Below are 21958 nucleotides of genomic sequence, written 5' to 3' on the forward strand. Positions count from 1 at the left end.
GAGACAATGATTAATAGCAACTGTAGTAACTATTATATTTGCTTTACTCGTATACCTCCTATGTCCTAGGCATTATGTATTTTTACAAATTTTAGCCAGGCATGGTGGCAAATGCCTGTGATCCCAGTGACTCATGAGGCTGAAGCAGGAGGATCCCAAGTTCAAGGCCAGTCTCAGCAACTTAGTGATACCTGGGCTCAAAATAAAAAATAAAAAGGACTGGGGACATAGCTGGGTAATGTAGCAGCTCTGAGTTCAATCCCTATACTAAGAAGAAAAATTATTTTACAAATTTAAATCATTAAATAACCCGATGAGGCAGGAATGACGATTCCTTTTTTTATAAATGAGAGAACTGGGTTGCCAATGCTTAGAGTTGGGAATGGAGCTGGGATCCACACTTTGGCAGACGAGCCTTTGAGAATCAGGAGCCTAACAGGACACAGGAGCAACATCCACAAGGAGTGGCAGGAGAAAGATACCAGGGAAAATGTGTAACTAAGAGGAACCAATTAAAAAAAGAAAAGGAAAGAAAGATATCAGTAAGTCTAAGGGAACAGGGTTGGAATCTAACCAGCCTGGAGTGGTCAGGCAGGAGGTGACTCCTGAGGTGAGTTTTGAAGAATGAACTGGAGTTAGTCTTGGGGAGAAGGGGTGGAGTGGACTGGTGTCCGGGACAGAGGCCAGCCTGCACAGAGGTATGTAGGCACGAAGCAGTCCTGTTGACTAAGATAAAGGACAAGGTCAAAAGCAGTAGAGGGTTTGGAAGAGCCACAGCCACTGAGGCCCAACCCTGTTCCAATCATCCCTCCACCTCTCCACTTGCCAGAGGAGGTGCTCCTTACAAAGTGGACCCCAAGACCAGACGTTGGTGGCTCTACACACATGGATGTGTGTCAACTTTTTTTTTTTTTTTTAAAGATAAGTTAGAGTAGCAAAAGAATGTCAGGGAACATTCTGGAAAAGGAAAGACCACTTTTTCAAAGAAGTTGCCATGGTAACCAGCACCCATTCAGCTCTGGGTCAACTATTAAAGACAGCCACGCTGGGGGGCTCCCTTACTAAATCAGCTCTGCTCACTTAAAATGGGGTGGTAGCGTCATGTTCAGGGGAACAGTAGCCTGTGCTGAAATTAGTATGCGAACTGGGGAAGTCACATGCCACTAGATCACTGTGGCCCTCTCCTGTCCTCCCAGGGTTCCCAGGTGCCCAAGGGGATGGTCTGCTGGCTCTTCTGCCCTTGAACCTTGACTCTGACAGTCAGGAACTAGCACCTCAGCTGCTGGGAGGGAGCAAGAGGAACAGAAGCAGAAATGGGGACCTCATATAGCTCAGGACACAGCGTCTGCAGGGCTGGAGTAATGGGAGCCAAGAGAGGTGACGCTGGGCAGCACAGGCTTGTCTAACTGGGAAGCTGCTCCCTCACTACTGATCTCATGATGCTCCCAAGCCAGTCTCTGCTTTTACAGGCCACCACTGGGTCAGTGACCCACCCAAGTCACTGGGCTGCCTTCTTCAGTCACTGCAGTCCTTTAAGGGAGCCCAAGCCTAGGCTCTCAGGTTCCACCTTTTTAAAGTCACCCACACAGTCACCTCCCCATGCCCCAAAGGGCTCATTGAGTCAGGTTTCACCACTAGCCCCCTCGCAGCCCCCAAACCACCATTCTCTCCTGATTTACTCCTATCAACAAAGGTCCACCTCTTCTTCTTCTCTTGATAATTTTATTTGGGGGAGATTTATTGTCCTTGTGTCCAAGAGCAACAAGTAACCTAATGGTTTCCCTTTTCAAAAAGTGATCAAATACATACTACGTAATATATACCATTTTCATCTTTTAAAGTATACAGCTCTGGGGCATTAAGGACATTCGCAATGTCATGCAACCATCCGTGCTCAATGTCATGGTCTGGACATGAGATGTCCCCCAAGAGGTCCTCTGTCAGTACTAGAATGTTCAGAAGTAAAACGATTAGATTACGAGGACTGTAACCCGATGGTTTAGTTAGCATCTGTGTCACTGTGACCAAAATACCTGACAAGAACAACTTGGAGGAAGGAAGGTTTATTTGGGGCTCATGGTTTCGAGATCTCGGTCCATAGCTCTGGGCCCAAGGTAAGGAGGAACATCATGACATAAGGGCATGGCAGAGAAGAGCAGTGCCCCTCATGCCTGGGTCAGGAAGCAGAGAGACAGAGGGAGAAGGAGGGACCACAGAAAGAACGACCCTCGGGGCACACCCCGGTGACCCACCTCCTCCAGCCACATGGTACCTGCCTCTCATAATTCTCACAATTCAGTCATTTCACCTCTGAGCATTCTGCAGAAACAAAGGAGACTGGGGAGGATGACTCACATCCAAACCACAACACCCAATCAGTGGATTAATCCACTTGATGGATTCATAAGTTGTGGACCACTGTACTTGGGTGGTAACTGTAGGCAGGTGGGGCATGGCGGGAGGTGGTCATCACGGGGGGCGTGGCCTTTGGGGGTTCTATATTGTCCCATCGGCTCCTCCTTTTGCTATCTGCTTCCTGACCACACCATGAGGTAAGCAGCTGTCCTCCACCACTGACCTTCCGCCATGATGCTTTGCTCTACCTTAGGCCCAAAGGGAAGGAGTCAGCAACTTCTGAAACTGTGAGCTCCAAACAAACTTTACCTCCTCTAAGTTGGTCTTGTATTTTGGTCATAGAGACAAAAAGCTGACATGCTCATCTAGTTTCAAAACACTTTCATCAATTCGAAAGGAAACTCCGGACCTGTCAAGCAGTCACTCCTCATCCTCCCCGCACCCACCCCTGCCACCCACCAATCTGCCTTACTTCCCAGAGTCTTAGGCATTTGCTGATTCTGGATATTTCATATAAATGAAGTTATACACTCTGTGAGGCCTTTTGTGTCTGGATTCTTTTACTTATACAGTGCTTTCAGGTTTACCCACATGGTAGCGTGTATCAGTACTCCATTCCTAAGATTCCACTGTACAGTTATACCACATTATTCTTGTCCCTTTATCTCTTCATGGACATTTGAGTTGTCACCTTTTGGCTATTGTGAACAGAGCTTCTATGAACCTTTGTGTCCAAATTTTTGTTTAATCACCTATTTTCCTATAGTCATTGGATTCTCAATTACCTAAACATTCTCAAACAAAAACACCCATTTCCACAACATCAGGAAACCGGAGGCTGTTCACAGGCCTCTGCTGCCCAGTGTGGTGTGACTTTCCTGTTTGGCCAGAGACTCCTCCCTCTGTTCCTTGACTTCCTTCATTTTGCACCAAGGGCTGCTGTTTACCCGTGGAGAACACAGCAGCCCCGCTAGTTACTGCCTCATTGCCAGGAAAGCCTGGATCTGCAGAGAAGCCTTTTGTGAGCCCTGGGGAAAGCATGCGCCCATTGAACTAGCCTAATCCTAGTCATTATTACCATGATTAGAGAATCAATTTAAAGGGCAGCTGTTGTCCAATCAGCAAATACCACAGAGTGCAGTGAGATGTTTAATACATAAGCAAGGTCGTTACCAAACAAAGGCTCCCCTACCAGTGGCTTTCTATACACTTTGTTTATTTATTTATTTTTGTGGTACTGGGGATGGAATCCAGTACTCTATACTCTTTTTTTTTTAAGTAGTACTAGGGATTGAACCCAGGCGCTCTATACTAGTGAGCTTTGTCCCCAGCCCTTTTAATTTTTTGTTTTGAGACTGGGTCTTCTAAATTGCCCAGTCTGGCCTTGAACTTGTGACCCTCCTGACTCTACCTCCCAAGTAGCTGGGATTATAGGTGGGTGCCACCATATCCAGTTACCTACGTTCACATTTTAAAATTACTGTTTGGTGTCCACTTGCTCTTTCAGAATAAGCACATGTAGTATAATATACATTATCAGGCACTGGATTTTGGAGTAAGACAAAAACAAAAAAAAATTCCTTTAGGCAGGTGTAAAAATTTTTAAAAATCCTATGAAATCATCAAATTCCTTTTATTATATATGACTCTGATGAAAGGCACCCTAGGTACCATATTGGATTAAAAGTCTACTCCAAATCAGACACTCTGAGGATGAATCTCAGCTCTGCAAATTACAAACTGAGGAACCTTGAGCAAGTCACTGAAACTCTCTGAGCCTTGATTACCTCAACTGTCAAATGGGGATAACAAAAATATTTACTTAAAGTTGTGTTGGGGTGAAAACAAGCTAATACATCTAGAGTGCTACAAACCAAGTGTGTGACACACAGTAAGTTCTCAAGTGTTTTAGTGACTTCTTAAATCAATTAATAGGGGCTGGGGATGTGGCTCAAGCGGTGGCGCGTTCACCTGGCATGCGTGCAGCCTGGGTTCGATCCTCAGCACCACATACAAACAAAGATGTTGTGTCCGCTGAAAACTAAAAAATAAATATTAAAAATTCTTTCTCTCTCTCTCTCTCTCTCTCTCTCTCTCTCTTTAAAAAAAAATCAATTAATAAAGTATTGGGAATAAGCTGGATTCTGTGCCGAGGTTGAACCCTACAACTGCTGTAGTGGCTGCCAAGTGGCGGCAGAGGCCACAAGTTATAAAATTGAAAGCAAGCTCGCCTCCCTCGGGTTATGAGCACTGAACACATAAATGATTTTTATAGTTTCATAGCATTGGGCATTAGCCAGCTGGTCCAGGAGTATGGGGGCTCCGTAGGATAGTTGCAGGCTGGGAAGAGAGAGAGGTGTTTGCAAAGTCTCTGAAATTACCTGGCACAGATCTCTACTTCTGAATTCCTCTTAGGGAAGTTGTTTTCCCTGCTTCTTGGCAAAATAGACAAAACCAGCAACAGTTACCCTTTCTGGATGATTCTCTGGGACTTTTTCTAATTGCCCCCAGAGGAAAACACTTACTGTATTACCGCTGCTGGAAAGATGCTGGAGCAGTTACACACTGGACAACTCCCCCAGTGATGCTCACAAGCATCCGCCAGCCACCTGGCAGGAGAGGCCACCTGGAAAGTTCTCCCATCTTAGCCATGGCCTGGCGTGCCAATCATTATGCTGATGGATTCTATGCCCTAGAAAAGCAGATTCCAACACGGAGGACATATGTGTTTGCAAAATCTCTTTCAAATACCTAATGAATTATCTGGAACTCAAAATGCATGAAATCAGTTTTTTTCTTTGTAAGGGAGTTTCATGAGTTCTCAGATTTTTGGCAAAACAAAATAAAGTGGTTGCTTTGTTTTGTTTGTTTTTGTTTTATCTTTCCATCCTGGAAATGATTAGCATTTCTTATTGTCTCAAGGAACTAATTTGAAAGGCCTGTGCTAGCCTCTAGTTGCTGGTATTGTGCAGGTGTTACTGATATTTGTCTGCAGGATGACAGTGTGCTTCTTAGAGCTGCTCGGGGCTTTCAGAGAGGGTTAGAGGAGTATTCTAGAGCAGCATCTTTCAAACAGTGGGTGTCGGCATATTAGGAGTAAATTCAAGCAGGTGGGTGTGAATGGCATTTTAAAAACCTGATTGAGTAGAAAATAACTGTGACTCCTTTATCATTAAGAACCCTCTTACCTCTGATAAAATATTTTGCCTCAAAGTTTATTTTATGTGATACGAATAATAATAAATAATCTTTCCTTAACATTTGTGCTATTTATCTTTTCCTATGTCTTTACTTCAACCATTGTGGGACATTAAGTGATATGTATGTGAGTGTGTGTGTGTGTGTGTGTGTGTGTCTAAAAATCAGAGATGAAGCAGGACACAGTGGCACCTGTAATCCCAGGAGAATCCCAAATTTGAGACCAGCCTGACCAATTTAGTGAGGCCCTCAGCAACTTAGTGAGCACCTGTCTCAAAATAAAAAATTTAAAAAAAGGATTGGGGGTGGGGAATGTAACTCAGTATTAAAGTACCCCCTAGGTTCAATTCCCAGTTCCAAAAAAAAAAAAAATAGATGGACTTATTCTACTATTTATATTTATTATGGTTAGTATATATTTATCTCTCTACCTTACTATGTTTTATTTATCATACTTTTATGTTTCTTTATAGTGCCTTATATTTCCTGTATTCTACTGATTTATATTCTATTTTCTTTCTTTAATATGTTGCTATAATGTAATAAAGTAAAACACTTGAATAGGTCCAGGCTCCTAAACGATATGAAGACTTCAGAAGGCCGTAACCCCAATCTTCCTATTCTCAGCTTTCCTATTATTGTTGCCTGGTGTCTAAGTTTCCCCTTATTTATCTCCCATTGGCTCATGCCTGTTTAGGTCTATGGGCTTCCTCAGACACCACCGTTTCTTTATCCCACTCCTTCCTTATGGGTTCAATTTCCTTCTCATTCAAGAAGAACATTTAGGAGGATCTTTCAGAGAGAGAGACAAGTCTGAGAATGTCTTATAACCCTTGTCTTTGAGTGACAATTTCATAGGTATATAATTCTAGGTTGAATGTTATTTTCCCTCTGGATTAGAAGAGTTGACACTGCGCTGTTTTCTGGAATACAGCTGCTGATTAGAAGTCTGTGCTCTTCCTTGACTTTGGAGGTAACCTTGCCTGCAGGACATCTTTAAGTTTCTTCTTTGCTTTTGGCATTCCATAGTTTGACCATGAAGCATGTTGGCATGCCTTAGTTTTTATTTAGCTAATTCAGGATTCATGTTTCTTCGCCTCTGGAATATTCTCACTCAGTATCTCTGGGAATACGGTTTCTCCACCATTCATCCCGTCGTCTCCCTATGGGATTCCCACTAGACTCATGCTGGACCTTCTCCTTCTGGCCTGGTCTCATCACTCTTTCCACCATTCCCATCTCTAGCTTCTGCTTTATTCTCTCTCCAAGATCTGTCTGCCAGTTTCCAGCTGTGTCTATCTCTTAGTTAACTCATACTCAAAATATGGTCCACGGCTAACCTCTGGTGGGAACTTATTAGAAATACCAATTCATGGCTCCTCCAAACCCCATTAAGTCAGCATTTACCAGAGAGTAGGTCCAGGAATCTGGGTTTTAACTTTCCCGGTGTCTCTGATGCTCACACACACTTGAGATGCTCTGCTTTAGTAAACTTACTGATTATCTTCATTTCTGAAGGTTGCACTTACTTCTTTATAAAATCTGAATCCCCTCCTTCTCTCTTACTGTCTTGTTCCTTAGGCAAGGTTTATTTTAATTTTTTCTTTTAGTAAATCTCTATAATCATCTTAAGTACACTTATTTCATAGATTCAAATTGCTACTCTTAGGGGCCTGAACTTTCTAGTTGGTTGTATTTGCTGACTTCCCTCTTCCTTGTTGGTTTATTATTTTTAAATCATGAGCTCAGAACTTTTGAGAGTCTTTGTTCCAACTCCAGTTCTTGTCTCTTATCTGGGGGTCAGTAAACTTTTGTAAAGGTTCAAATAGTAAATATTTTTGGCTTTGTGGGGCTATCCAGTTTGTCATATCAACTCCATTCTGCCATTATAACATAAAATCAGCCATTGACCATATGTTAAAACATGGGCAAGGCTGTGTTCCAATAAATCTTTATTTATAAAAAAATGGGCAGTGGGCTGGATTTGGTCCAGTGGCTATGATTGACCCACCCCTGGCCCTATCCTTGAGTAGGCATTAGAACCATCGCCCCCAGCTTCCTCACTGCCTCTCCCCTCTCCATGCCCTACATGTCATTAATTTAAGACTATTTTCTAAACTTACTTGATGACATTGAGGTCCCTAGGGCCCTTGGCCTATAGGTTCTGATTCAGTACCTGTGAGGCAGACCCAAGGCTTGAGTATGTTCAGCAAGAAGCCCAGGTGATTCCAATGATCTGAAAAGTTTGGGAAACCCTGCTCACATGGATCAGAATGCCAAGATTGGGCTTTCAAGTTACTAAAACATCTGAGCTGCTTTCAGGTCTTACATGAATGCCATGGTGATGACCGCGAAGCCCTAACATCTGAGCCAAGAAGGACGGCTCAGTCAGGAAGGCATGACTGTGACTCACTCGGCAGCTGCTCTCCGGTGGGGTCAGCTTTGCAATGCTGGACCTAAAAAGATGTCTCCCAGGAAGCCACACCTATTTTGTTTTAAAGTCCCCTTAATAATAAGGCCCAATCACATTCCGTACTACGGAGAAGCGGAATTTCCCCCAACAGCTCAGTGATGACAGTTCAGATAAAGTTCAACCCACTCTTCCTGATACTTGTTTGCCCAAATAATCTGGGAATGAATAAGCTGCTAAAGCATTTAAGATATTTGATGAACTTTCCAATGATTTATGGGGTTAAATTGTAAAAAGTTTGCAATGCCAAAGACTATAGTTTGGCACAAGGCTTTGATCTCTTCCTTAACATCAAGACTCAGAGGTGACGTGTGTGGTATTTTCACTACAAAGTAGTGCCAGCATTATTTTAGGAGTTTTATACATATTAACTCTTGAGAAAACATTTGTTTTTCCCCCCACCCCACAGTGCTGGGGATCAAACCTAGAGCCTTTTGTATGCTAGGCAAGGTGCTCTGTCATTGAGCTATACCCCCAGTCCTTACATATTAACTTTTCTTAAACTGGGGATTGAACCCAGGTGTGTTCTACCAGTGAGCTACATCCCCAGTCCTTTTTGAGACGGGGTCTGGTGCATGCCACATGCATGGCTCTTACATATTAACTCTAATCCTCAAATCTGTGATGTAGGCATTACTGACATCCCCATTTTCAATGAGGTAACTGAGCCAAAGGGAAGCAAAATAACTTTCCTATAGTTGCATTTATAGCCCAGAACTTGAGCCCAAGTAGTTTCCCCACCCCTAACCCAGCACTAGGGATCAAACCTGGGAGTGCTCCACCACTGAGCTACATCCCCTACCTTTTTATTTTTCATTTTGAGACAGGGTTTCTCTAAGTCACCCTGTCTGGCCTTGAACTTGAGATCCTCTTGCCTCAGCCTTCTGAGTAGCTGGGATTACAGGTGTGGGCCACTGCACTCAGTTTAAGTAGTCTAATTCTGAAAAAGGTAGTTGTCAACTCTGTCTGCCTATGGGAATCACATGGGGGAGCTTTAGAGAAACCACTGATGCTTGGTCCAGGAGGGTGGTGGCTCTAATTCCAACGGCTCAGGAGGCGGGCAGGAAAGTTTTAAGAACAAGGCCAGATTGTACAACTGAGATCCTGTCTCAAAATAAAAAACAAAAAGAACAGGGGATGTAGCTCAGTGGTAGAGCACCCTTGGGTTCAATTCGCAGTACTGAAAGCAAATCAGAACCTACTGATGCCCATGTTTTACCACCACAGCCTCTGATTTGATTGATGGTTTCAGGGTTGTCATAGATGCCCAGGTACTTCTAAGGTACAGTCAAGGTTGACAGTCACCATTCTAAAGCTGGACACTCAACTTGAGTGATGGGTGTGGGGGCGTCTCCAAGTGTGGTCCCCAGATTAGCAGCATCACCTGAGAATTTGTTTGGAATGTCAGTTCTCAGGTTTCACCCAGACCTACTGACACAGATACCCTGGGGTCACAGCTCTGCAATCTGTGCGTCAACGGACCCTTCAGATAATCCTGATGCAGGCTAAAGATTGAGAATCACTGCGCCATGTCCCTGATGAATCACATCTCTCTGTATCCTCGCCCCTTTATAAAATTGCCACTCTGCTCACTAAATAGGGGACTCTCTCTCCCTTCTTCCGAGACCAGGCAGATCCTGTGACTTGCTTTGACTGACAGAAAGTGGAAGTTGCTGTTACACAGGTTTCCAGAATCTAGGCCTCAACAAGGCTTGGAAAACAGCAGCTTTGGCCTCCTTACATTTAGGGAAGCTGATCTGACCCACTGGAGAATGGGAGGCCACGTGGAAGACCCATCCAGAGCCACTGCCAGACACATGTGGAAGGCCAGCTTGGACCTTCCGGCTGGGCCTGGTCACTAGCTGAACTTGGCCACAAGTGAGTCCAGGTGAGATCAGCAGAGGAAGGAGCCAGCCCAAACAGAATCATGAAAAATAATCAACTGCTGTGGGTTTAAGTCACCGAGTATTAGGGTGGTCAGTTACTCAGCAGAGGGGACTCAAGTGCAGCTGTGCTGTGTACCTATGACCTTAGCCTTGAAGGGACACTGTTTAGCCTTTCATACAAAAGGACTGTAGGAAAGTTGGGAATGTGGCTGGTACCAGTGCCAGGAGGGTTCTAGGGGCCTCACAGGCAGGTCTGGCTCCCTGGGCACTGCCCTGGGCAGTCACACAGGCCCTGCGTGTAGAAAGGCCCCACGTGTAGAAAGGCCCCACACTTATTTTACGCTCTGCTGTCACCTTCTAGAAATTCTTAAGAACTTTGAACAAGGAGCCCTGCCTTTTCATTTTACACTGGGCCTTGCAAATTATCAGCTAGTCCTGCTCATTGGTAGCTTTCTCATTGTTCCGCACAATAACCTAGGGACCAGAATTCATTATTATTATCAGTCACATTTTATAGATAAGGAAGATGAAGCTCCGTGAAGTTCAATGCTAATACAAGGTCACATGGTGAGGGGGGCAGGCTGGCGCTCAGGCTTCTCAAGCCGATCCCCAGCGCCATCCCACCGTGGAGGACCCTGTTCGACCACAGATAAACCTGGAGTCTGATCTGTCAACTTTCATCACATCCTTGGGATACACTGTGACTAGGCAAATAAGGTGTGTGGGGGGGTGGGGGCAGTGCTGAGAACCTGGCAAGTTGGCAAAGGCATTTTCTGGACTCACAGCTGTAACCCGGAGTGTATTTGAATAGGAGCAGGTGGGGGAAGGGAAGGGGGAGGGCCGGGCCTGGGAAGTGGGGCTCAGAGCACTCTGAATCCTTATTTATAGTGCTCTGGCCTATTTCAGCCTGCTGGGCAGCTCTGAAATTGCCTTGAGAACTGGGCCTAGACGCTGACCATGGAAACCGGGCGCCTTCGTTCTGGGGTATGGCTGGAATCATGCTGGGCAACAGACAAAGGTTTTGTGATGAGCTCAAGGACGTTTTGAAAAACAAAACAAAAACAAAAACAGGATTTTCTTGGACAGGGAATAAAAGCAGCATTTAATTGAGACCATCAGGAAATGATCAGAATATAGCCTTAGAGAAGCAAATGCAGGGGTCAGAGCAAGTTAATAAAAAGCCAGCAGTTAGGAGGCCTCAGCCATGTGCCTGGCACTGTGCTGAGGACTGACACACCCCCTTTCATTTATACCCTCCTGAGAGGGCAGTGCCATGGTCATTCCTACTTTATAAGAAAGGAAACTGAGACTTAGGAAAACGAAGAAATTTGTCCAAGGTCATAGGGTCAGCAAGCCGGGATTCAAATCTGCATCCTGGCACCTCTGTTACCCAGATAGTCAACTATAGTGTTGTAAAAAACTATGGTGTTGTAAAGTTCTCAAACTTTAGAAAGTCAAGACTCTCCCAAGGGTCTTGTTAAGAAGCAGATCTTGATTCAGAAGGTCTGGGGTGGGGGCCTCAGATTCTGCATTTCCAACCAGTCACCAGATGATGGATGATACCCCTGGTCTGTGGACCACAGTCTGAGTAGCAAGCATGTAATACACAATCGTTTTTCTGCCTTTTTTTTTCCCAGTATGGTGATTGAACCCAAGGGATTGCTAGGCAAGTGCTCTACTACTGAGCTACACTTTAGCTTTTCCTGCTTCTTTTATCCTCCTGCAATCTGCTCTCTTGACAGCAACCTCAGCTATTGTATTGGTTTCCATTGCTGCATAAGAAATATCAGCCTCCAAACTTGACAACCTAAAACAACAGCACCACAGTGCTGAGGGTCGGGAATCCAGGAGCAGCTCAGCTGGGTGGTTCCTGCTCAGGGTCCCCCTGAGCCTCCAGTTAGGCTGTCAGTTGAGCCCAGAGTCATCTAGAGGCTGAACTGGGCCAGAGGATCCACTGGGCTCGCTCACATGGCTCTCGGCTGGAGGCCTCTGTTTCTTTTCACGCAGATTTCTCCACCGGGCTGTTCAAGACAGGACATCTGGCTTCCCTCAGAGTGAACGATCCCAGAGACAGAGAGACAGCAAGCAAAACTACAGTATCTTTCATCACCTAATCTTGGAAGTGGCACACCATTATTTCTGCCATTTTCTATTGGTACAATGTGGGAAGGGACTCAGCAGGGATGTGAATCCTAGCCGGTAGAGATTATTGGGGAATCACTGTGGATGCCAACTACCACAGATTCCTGAAAAATGTCAGTCAGATCATGTGACTCCTCTGCTTGAAACCCTACTACTACTTCTCATTGAATTAGAGTAAAATCATCATCCTGTTGAAGGTGCCCATTAGACACTACAGGACCTGGTCCCTGATCTTTTCTTGTCTCTGTCCCCCTCACCCCCAGCTCACTTTCATCAACCACACTGACTCTCTTACTGGTCCTCAAATACCTCTAGCACGTGCTTTTCCCTCTGCCTAGAGTGAACTTCATTTAGGTCTCTTCCCAACACCTTCTCAGAGAGCCCTTCCAAACCTCACCACCTAAAATAGTAGTCTCTGGTATTCTCTAGGCCTTTAATTTGCTTTGTTTTGTTTCATGATATTTACTTCTATAGATACTGAGTTTGGCCATGTAACTTGCTTTGGCCATTGGGGTGTGTGTGTGGCAGTGGCAAAGCCTACCTCCCAGTCTAGGCCTTGAGAGGTCTTGTGAGTTTTTGGTCACCTCTCTGAGAGCATTCAACCTCTGCTGGCACGTGCTGTCCATGGGCTGTGTGTGGACTGTTGCTCACAGTAGCCTCCTGAGGGGATGTCTGGCCCTGGGAACTCCCTGCGGCACCCCCCACAGGGACTAACCACCTGATGCAGATGAACTTCCCCCTCAAGCTCTGCCTAAGATCCCACCTGAGATGGGTGTGACTTGCTGAGATGCCCATCAACCTGCTGACTGCAAACATCACAAGCAAGACTCCGCCCTAGAAACCTTATCCCTGCCTTTGATGTACCCCCTTAAATAAACCACCTAGTTCCAGCACCCATGGGGACTAGATCTATCAGGGGCTTTGCATTATGTAAATATATTTCTGAGTATCTGTGTTTTGTTACTTATTAATTATCTGAGATTGTAAGTTTTAGGGTGGCTTGGATTCCCCTGGGCAGAAAAGAACCCTGAAAAGAGACACTGGCCCTCATTCCCCCCAAAACTCTGCCATGCAAACACCCGGCCCCTATAGCCTGCTGATCTCAGAAGGATGCAGGACCTAGAACAAAACGAAAAAGAACCCATAGCCCAGAGCTACGTGTGGCAGAGCCCAACCCAGGGCAGGTGAAATTGGACTGGTCTGCAGACAAGGAAGGTGAAGATCATATGTAGATTTTGGGACGGTTTATTAAATGTCATCATTGTGCCCATTGCTGGCTGGTACTCTTTTTAATTTTTAATTCTGGTGGTGCTGAGGATCAAACCCAGGGCCTCTGGCGTGTTGAGCATGCGCTATGCCACAGAGCTCCACTTGGTCACCCTAATTGACCCACTTCTTGACACCTCTCTATTTATTCACATGGCAGGAAGGCAAGCTCCTTGAGGCGGGCCTTGGTCTTATTCCCTAAAGCATTCCCAGTGCCCAGAAGGAGGCTGGCCTGCCTGCCACCTGGAGGGGCTCAATAAATACGAGTGGGTAAATATTAGTGGATGAATTGATCTAATTGTAAAAGCTGCTCCTTTACCATTGTACTCTACGGCCTCCAAATCAGCCCCCAAAATTGCAAAATACAAACTTTCTGTCTTCGACAGCATTTCTAGGCAGCGTAGTATTCACCAGGAAAATGTGACTCACGTCAAGCTGTTTTCTGTTGTCTCTGTGCCAGATGCCATCTGTCTTCACCTAGGTAGTGTCACAAGTCAGCCAGAAATGACAATCGAGCCCTGCCTGTGAGCGGAAGTGCTGCTTTCAGTGACTCCGGCTCACCTGGTTGGGCTGCTGTCCTGAGAGGCAGGAAAAACCCAGAGGTGGCTAAAGAGCACACACAAAGGGAGGAAATGTGCCCCCAGCCCCTGGCCGGAGCAGCTGCAGCCATGGGGCTCTCTCTGGAAGGGAGGAAGAGGAAGCTCAGGCAAGCGGCCAAGCCACTGAGCAAAACCGGGAAGCCGCATACAGAAGGCAGCAGGGAGGGGAAGCAGTTCAAGAACGGCTGGTCGGGAGTTTAGGAGGAAATGAAGACGGAGAGCAGCCCCTAGAGGGTCCTTCAGTCCTGCATCCTGGAGCTTTGAGCCAGAGGCTTTGGAATGAGAAATGTGTGTCTAAATCCCTACCTAGCAGCTACCTGGTGGTACGTTTGCCTTCAAATACGAATATTCCAGAACAGATCTACGTGGGCAGACTACGCACAGGATGCTACCTCTGGAGGACAGGTAGATGGCTCTCCAGTGCAGGCACATATTTATAAAAGAAATGCCTCTTATATGTACAAACATGCAACATAATAAGTATATGTAAATGCTCATATACATAAAGGAAAAATGTGAAAAGGCACACACCTAACTCTTAATAGTGGTTTCATCTGAGAAAGAGGTTTTGGGATAGGCCAGGAATGCAGATGAACATGTTCCCATTTTACTGCATATATATTGTCATATTGTGTATTTATAAAATATTTGAGTATATCAAATATATAAATATAATAAATGTTGTTACAGATAGTGTCAGATAGGCAGACACTATACACGTGGGCTACATCCCCAGCTCTTTTTATTCTGAATTTTGAGATATGGTCTTTCTAAGTTGCCCAGGCTGACCTTGAACTTACAGTCCTCCTGCCTCGAGCTCCAGAGTAGCTGGGATTATAGGTGCGCACCTATGAGTCTGCTCACATTAAACCATCTCTATAGAATTTGAATTTTGTTTACAATCAGCATCTGTTCTTTCTCCTTAAGAATATCAATAAAGACTTCTTCCTACAAAGATGGCCTTCCACACCAAATTGCCATGGTGCTCCTCACAGTATTTTCAGAGGTGGTAAAAGGTGGTAGCAAAATGGCATCTTGTTTCATATTTGCCAGCGGTGGGGACCCTTTCCCCACTCGTTCAGATTCAGGGACTGGCTGTTGAGTGGCTCTGAGATGCTGTCATTGGTGTCATGCCTCTGCCTGCTTTGTTCTTCTGTGACATCTGTGTTTGCTTTTGGCAAATGCGCTGACCTAACCCGTCCTGCTGAACCATCCTGGTCTGCAAGGCACGCCAACTTCTTCGGTCCCACTGAGGTCCCACTGTGGTCTTGGGAGGGAACATGTTCACTCCACTTCCCCACCTGATTGCCAGCATCCCAGTGACTCTTTCATACATCCAGCAACCTTCTGATGGCGCACATAAAATGACAGAAAGACTCCCCCTTTCCTTTGGTCTTTAAAGCCTCTCTCATTTATTTGAGAAATAGAACATCTGGCAATTTTCAAATAGAAAGGACATCAATATATCATCACATCCATATTGGAATCATTCATTTGTACATCCACAGTTTACAGAACACTGTTTTATGTGTTGCCACATTTAAATAAAGTGGTTTCCTCATCTGCATGTGAGATAATAGTATTGCATGCTTAGTGCAGAGCTGTATGTATGTAGCAAATGTACCAAAATATCAGATGTTGCTATTTTGGTGGGGGAGTGGGTGGTACTGGGGATTGAGCCTAGAGGTCCTTTACCACTAACCCACATCCCCAGTCCTTTTCATTTTTTTTTAAATTTGAGACAGGGTCTTGCCAAATTGCCCAGGCTGGCCTCAAACTTGGGATCCTCCTGTCTCAGCCTCCTGAGTCAGTGGTATTACTGGCATAGCAACACTGCACCTGGCTAGATTATGCTATTTTTAATATTTAAATATTCTCAATATTTTCATTTTTATTGTTAGAGCTGTCTTGGGGTTCCTCGTGGCATGGAAGAGCTTTGTTTCTGCAGCACTCAGTTTTGTGCTTGGCACGTTTGACCATGAAAGAATGAACCCACAGTCAGGTGTCAGTCAGGTGTCAGTCAGGTGTCAGCGGGAGGCAGGTATGGCTGTGAGTGGGGTGGCAGAAGGGAGCATCTCACACCTGATGTGAGTACCTGATGTCTGTATCCTCAGACTAAAACTAAGCCTTCTACATGTGGAGAAGTTTGGGAATCTTATTCTTCTCGTTCAGGGGACTTACACAGGGAAGTAATGTTGACCTCCCTAACAACTGAGAAACATTTTGTACGTGTAATAAAATGTTCAAAACCAATTTCAAATATGTGGGTTTCAAAACTACATCTGAGATGGCCTAAGGAAAAGATCTCTTTGGACTTGAATCTTCTGGTTGAGAAGGTAATGTGGTAGGAAAAATGCAACGACATTGTTAGATCCCAAAGTCAGCAAACAGCAAGAGGACTCCATAGAGAGGAAACATCCTTCCATACGGAATGCCCAGTAGATACCCAGGCAGAGACAGCTCAGGAGGTCACAAGGGCGTGACAGCCCCCTCTCAACTATTGGGAGGTAGCTAAATACCAACAGCATGGGTGGTAATTTGATGCCACACCCCATTTTTAGCATTCCTTTTGCACAATACCATGTCTGATTTTTGCTGGCAGTGTCTGCCCACCTGCCTGCAGATATCAGCAATCTGAAGGCAATTCCGTCTTTCCTGTCTGATGCTCAGATGAACGTTTGCTCCCGGGCTTTTATGGCAATGCTACTGGGAGGAGAGGATTTCCAACAGCCACTTCACGTCTTCACATTGCAAGGCTTGGTGAGGAGCTGGGTCACAAATGCCAACGACAGAAATGAACACACAGTTCTCAAGTGCAGTCTCTGGGGGATTAACAAGCACAGCTGCAGAGGTCAGGGATCCTGGCGCACAAGCAACTCCCCATAGGAGCCCAGGTTCAAGTGCCTGCAGTAGGGGAGGCTGGCTCTTCTTGCTTCTCAGGCGCCCTCACTGGGGAGACCATTCAAGGAGTTCAGTCACTCATTTCAAAAATTCTAAGCACTTACTATGTATCAGACACTCTTCTAGTTCAAGGGGCTTCAGAGACAAACAAGCGAATGTCTAATATAATATCAGGTAGGTGACAATTGATAGGAAGGAAATAAATCAGAGTAAGAGGATGGACGGTGCCCAGTGGGTGCTATTTTAGAAAAGGTGACCAGGAGAGATATCCAAGAAGAACCCTAACAAGGTAAGGAAGGCACCAATACTGATAGGTTGAAGGTACAAAGACAAACAGTAAGTGCAAAGGCCCTGAGACTGGAGCCCGCTTGGTGTCACTGAGGAACTGCAAGGAGGATGCTAGTTGGCTTTTTAAAAGATGCTGTGTTAGTAGGATTTTCATTGCTGTGACCAAAACACCTGACAAGAGCAACACAGAAGAGGAAAAGCTTAGTTTCGCTCATGGTTTCAGAAGTTCAGTCCATGGCTGGCTGACTCCATTGCTCTGGGTTTGAAGTGAGGCAGAACTTCATGGCCGAAGGCATGGCAGGGAAAGCAGCTCAGGACATGCCAGCCAGGAAGCGGAGAGAGAGCTCCACTCACCAGGGACAAAATACAAACCTCAAAGGCACGCCCCCAGTGACCTACTTCTTCCACCCACACACTACCTGCCTGAGTTACCACCCAACTAGCGAAATCCATTCAAGTGGATTAATCCACTGATTAGGCTACTACTCTTATTACCTAATCATTTCACCTCTGAACATCCTTGCATTGTCTCACACATGAGCTTTTGGGGGACGCCTTGTGTCCAAGCCATAACAGATGGCCTATTAAGAAAATCTGAACCACCAACAACAATAATAGCAATAATGATGGCAAATGACTGCGGATTTATAAGGTGCCTGGCTCTCTGCCAAGTCCTTTATGTGAACTAACCATCTGATTCAACCCTTCAAAGGCAGGAACTCTTATTACACCCATTTTATAGACAGGAAGTCATGGTTCAGAAGTCCAATAACCTGCCCAAGGCTGGAGATAACCTGAGGTCCAAACAAGCCCATCTGCTCCAAGAGCCCAGGTTATTAATGAGTGGATGTGGCATGTTTCACATGGAAGAAAAAAAAAAAAAACAAGACTTTCCATGCGACTATGACATCAAGAACAAGAAAGTACAGGCTAGGGATGAAGAAGACCTTGAATGACCTTACAACCCACCCCCCACCAAAAATTTTTTTAATTGTCCTGCTCACTCGCCCAGCCAGCTCCTGGCGTGGAACAAACTTTCCTTCCTCTCGGTGCAGAATTTCTGCTTTCAAGTTGGAATTTCTCCTTTCTGCAGAAAAAATACAGGAGGAACTCCAGAACCTTTCCTCTGTGTCCTCTGAGCCTTCTCCTACCCCACGGTTCTTCTCTTGGGCTGTGTGCACCATCCATCTTCCCCCTCACTGTGCAGGTTGGGTCTTCTCTAAACAGAAAGAAGCGGCTTTTCAGGAAGAATAGAGTTAAATCAAATCAAAACACAGGTAACACCCAGCCCTTTTTATTTAGGGTTCTCAGCATACTCTGCCTCCTGGACTGTCCTTCCACTGACTGATCCAGTGTGTTTCTCCAGTGAGTCCAATCCAGGTGCAAAGGGCTTTTCCTGAGCACGAGAGCCAACTGTTCTCCAGGTGATGAGGCTGTCATTTTTAAGACTCCCAACAGGAGGTTTGTAGGCAAAAGAATCAAACTGCTTCACAACTGGATTTACTACTTGAGCATAAGTACTTCTCTTTCTTTCTGATTGTTGTTGTTGTTTTCTGGTTTTGATTTTGTTTTTTGTTTTTGTTTTTTTGAGACTGGGTCTGGCTATTTTGCCTTGAACTCTTGGGCTCCTGGGTTCAAAAAATTCTCCTGCCTCAGACTCTGAGGTGAGGCTAGTGCTATAGGTGTGTGCATGGCTCAAACTACAAATCAAAACAGGAATACTATGAAGTAGAAAACAAGATGATTTTGAAATTGCAGAATAAACTGAGTACATTAACAACTGGATTAAAAGAAAATAGTAAATGTGGTCTGAAAAGTGGGGTTTTTCATATTTAGATAAACACACATACACATACAAAGTCCACACACACATACAGCTTTAACTAAAGAAGAAAAAAGTGAAAAAAATTACTATGAGATGAATGCAGGTCTCTAAGTCTTTATGTAAATAAAGTTTTTTTTTTATTCCTGTGTAAAAACAATATATATTCTTTGCAAACAATTCAAAAATAGAAAAACTAGAGGGTAAAAACATTTTTCTACCACTAAACAACCACAGAGACATTTATGTATTTCTTTCCAGCCTATTTCTATATATAGCTTTTCATTTTTTTACATAATTATAAACAACCTGCACATAAGATAGTTTATTCTTTTTTCACTTAGTTATACTATGGGCAATTCCCATCTTGTGATCAAGCCCTATATTCGTTATTTTTAGTATCTAAATAATAATCTCATTGAGTAAATGCCCAATGTTGATTTTATAATTATAATATTATTGAATGCTAGTTGTTTATGTCTTACTTAATCTAAAAGATCCTGCACAATTTCAGGAAGAAAACTCTCAGACTCTGGACACAGCAGAGCTCCTAGACTGTACCACAGGACACTGTCCAGTGTCTCACTCAGCTGCTGGTTATCAGTGGGGGTTTATACACCTGTGGTTAGGAGCTGCCAAGGGCAGTGGGATTAAAACCAGAAAAGTGTAACAAATAGCCTCTCACCCATTTCTAAGCTTCTCAAGATCTCAGAGGTCTGCTATATATGGTTTCGAGTGGCGTCCCAAACAGATGTGCAGTGTACAAGCCACACAACTGAACACTATGGACTTTTATTCTTGCATCCTCCAGCATGATGTGCTTAAAAACCTACCCCCTGGGCATGCTTCAGGCTCTCAATCTCCTCTTCTTTCCCTTCTCCACCAGGCCATTGGAGCCCAGTCTTTGGGCATACTTGCATACTCTGCTGATGAGCATGTGGATAGGTCTAGAGGTTAGATTAGCCTCCCTAGAGGGTAACTTAGCGATAAAAGGTAAAAAAGTGAATTTTTTTTTTCCTTTAGCAGTGGGGATTGAACCCAGGTGTGCTGTACCACTGAGCCACATCCCAGCCCTTTTCATTTCTTTGACACAGGCTCTCACTCTGTTGCTCAGGCCAGCTGCCTCGGCCTCTGAGTAGCGGGATCACAGGTGTGAGCCACCATGCCTGGCAAAAGGTGCTTACTCTTGACGTGATCAGCTCCACTGCCAGCAATTAACCATATGGAAAAAAAAATCAGACAAGTGTGCAAACACAAAATAAGAATATTTTTCATAAAATAGTTTATACAAGAGAGAAAACTAGAATGTCCAATTACGTGTGGTTAAATAAGTTATTGGTTCAATGTGTTCATATCAAAATAGCATGTATAACAGAGAAGCATTAAAATCTGGGGGTAAATCTTTGTATATTAACAGAGAATGCTATGTCCAATTTATTATTGTGGAGAGAAGACAGACACAAAACAGTGTTTACCATCAAAATTAATTTAGTAAAAATATAAAGCGAAATGTCCTATATGAATAGTAAAAATGCTAGAGGAGAAATACCAATAGATGATCTGCAGTACTTTTCCCCACAATTAATATGTATTATGTGCATGTGCCCATGCATGCATGCACACACATTAATAGATGTGTTTGGGGCTGGGCTTGTGGCTCAGTGGTAGAGGGCTAGCCTAGGACATGCGAGGCTCTGGGTTTGATCCTCAGCACCACATAAAAATAAATAAAATAAAGGTATTGTGTCCAACTAGTATATATATATATATATATATATTTTTTTTTTCCCCCAAATAGATGTGTTTTAGTGACATCTGCCCCTTGGAGCCAGTTTCCCCTGTCAGTCATCGCCAATCCTCCAGCTGGAAGGCCACAATCTGTCCCTAGGACAGACTGTGATGGTCACTCTGCATGAGTGGACCCAGATTTTAATTTTGTGCCAATACCTTCTTCATGTGCTAGTAATGAATTGTCTAGACATATTTTTTTAAATTGAGAATTGCATGGCCAGGACTCTGGGTTGTAAGCAACAGAAATCCATCCTGAAGAGGACTCACTGGTTTTGCTGAGTCCCGGTATTCAAACAGTGCCCACGGGGCCAGCGCTTCTTCCCTGTCCCTTGGTGCTATTTGCCTCTGCAGTCACTTCTCCAGCAGTCACTTCTCCAGCAGGCTCTTCCCAGTGGTGAGGTGGTTGTTGATGGCCTGGTGACTAGGTGACCCCAGGGCACAGAGACCTGCTCCACCCCAACAACTCCAGGGAGGGGCCCAGGATGGCCCAGGAGAGGGGCTTGACTTAGGACCCTGGTCATCATGAACTAGTGCCTAGGGCCAGCGAGACACAGGGTTCCGGTGCTCCAGCTGGCTCAGGCCCCTGCAGCCGGGGGAGGCCTATCCCCTCAGACCTTTTATTTATACCAAGCTCTTCCTCCTTGAGGTCCCTCCCTCACTTACCCCAGGTCAGCTCACTGTAGACAAAGGCACAAATATGAAGGATACAAACTCATACATCCTCAAGAAGAGATAGGATCTTCATGGTTTTTATTTCATATTATTTTTATTGCTTTATTTGCTTTGATTTTTTAAAAATTTGTGTAATTTTGGCTGAGCATGGTGGGGAACACCTGTAATCCCAGCAGCTTGGGAGGCAGAAGCAGGAGGATCACAGGTTCATGGCCAGCCTCAGCAATTTAGTGAGGCTGTAAGCAATCTAGAGAGACCTTGTCTCAAAATTTAAAAAAAAAAGGGGGGGGGGCTGGGGATGTGGCTCAGTGGATAAGTGTCTTTGGGTTCAATCCCTGGTGCCAAAAGAAAAAACTGTGTGATCCTGAACAGCCTTACAAGGGCTGCAACAGCCACCTCCTGCCGTAGTGGTGATTCTCAGTTGTCAGGATGCCTGGGAGCAGGGGATTTGCTAATGTCGCTATACCAGGTGTCGCCAATGGGTTAGAATAAAGCACAACAAACGAGGAAAATAAGAAACACCAGGAGCTTATTCACATAGAATAAATATTCAGTGGGTTTGTCTAGT

At 44.7% G+C, this 21958-nt stretch overlaps 1 protein-coding gene across 2 annotated transcripts in view; it reads right to left on the reverse strand.

The window, feature by feature from the left end:
- The window catches only part of Iqck (IQ motif containing K), a 117873-nt gene that overhangs the window by 31046 nt on the left and 64869 nt on the right, over nucleotides 1–21958 (reverse strand). The gene's annotated exons all lie outside the window — the stretch shown is intronic.

The sequence above is a fragment of the Marmota monax genome, unplaced genomic scaffold, assembly GCF_021218885.2.
Source record: "Marmota monax isolate L192 unplaced genomic scaffold, Marmota_monax_Labrador192_F-V1.1 WCK01_AAM20220418_F8-fsc00035, whole genome shotgun sequence".
Classification (NCBI taxonomy): domain Eukaryota; kingdom Metazoa; phylum Chordata; class Mammalia; order Rodentia; family Sciuridae; genus Marmota; species Marmota monax.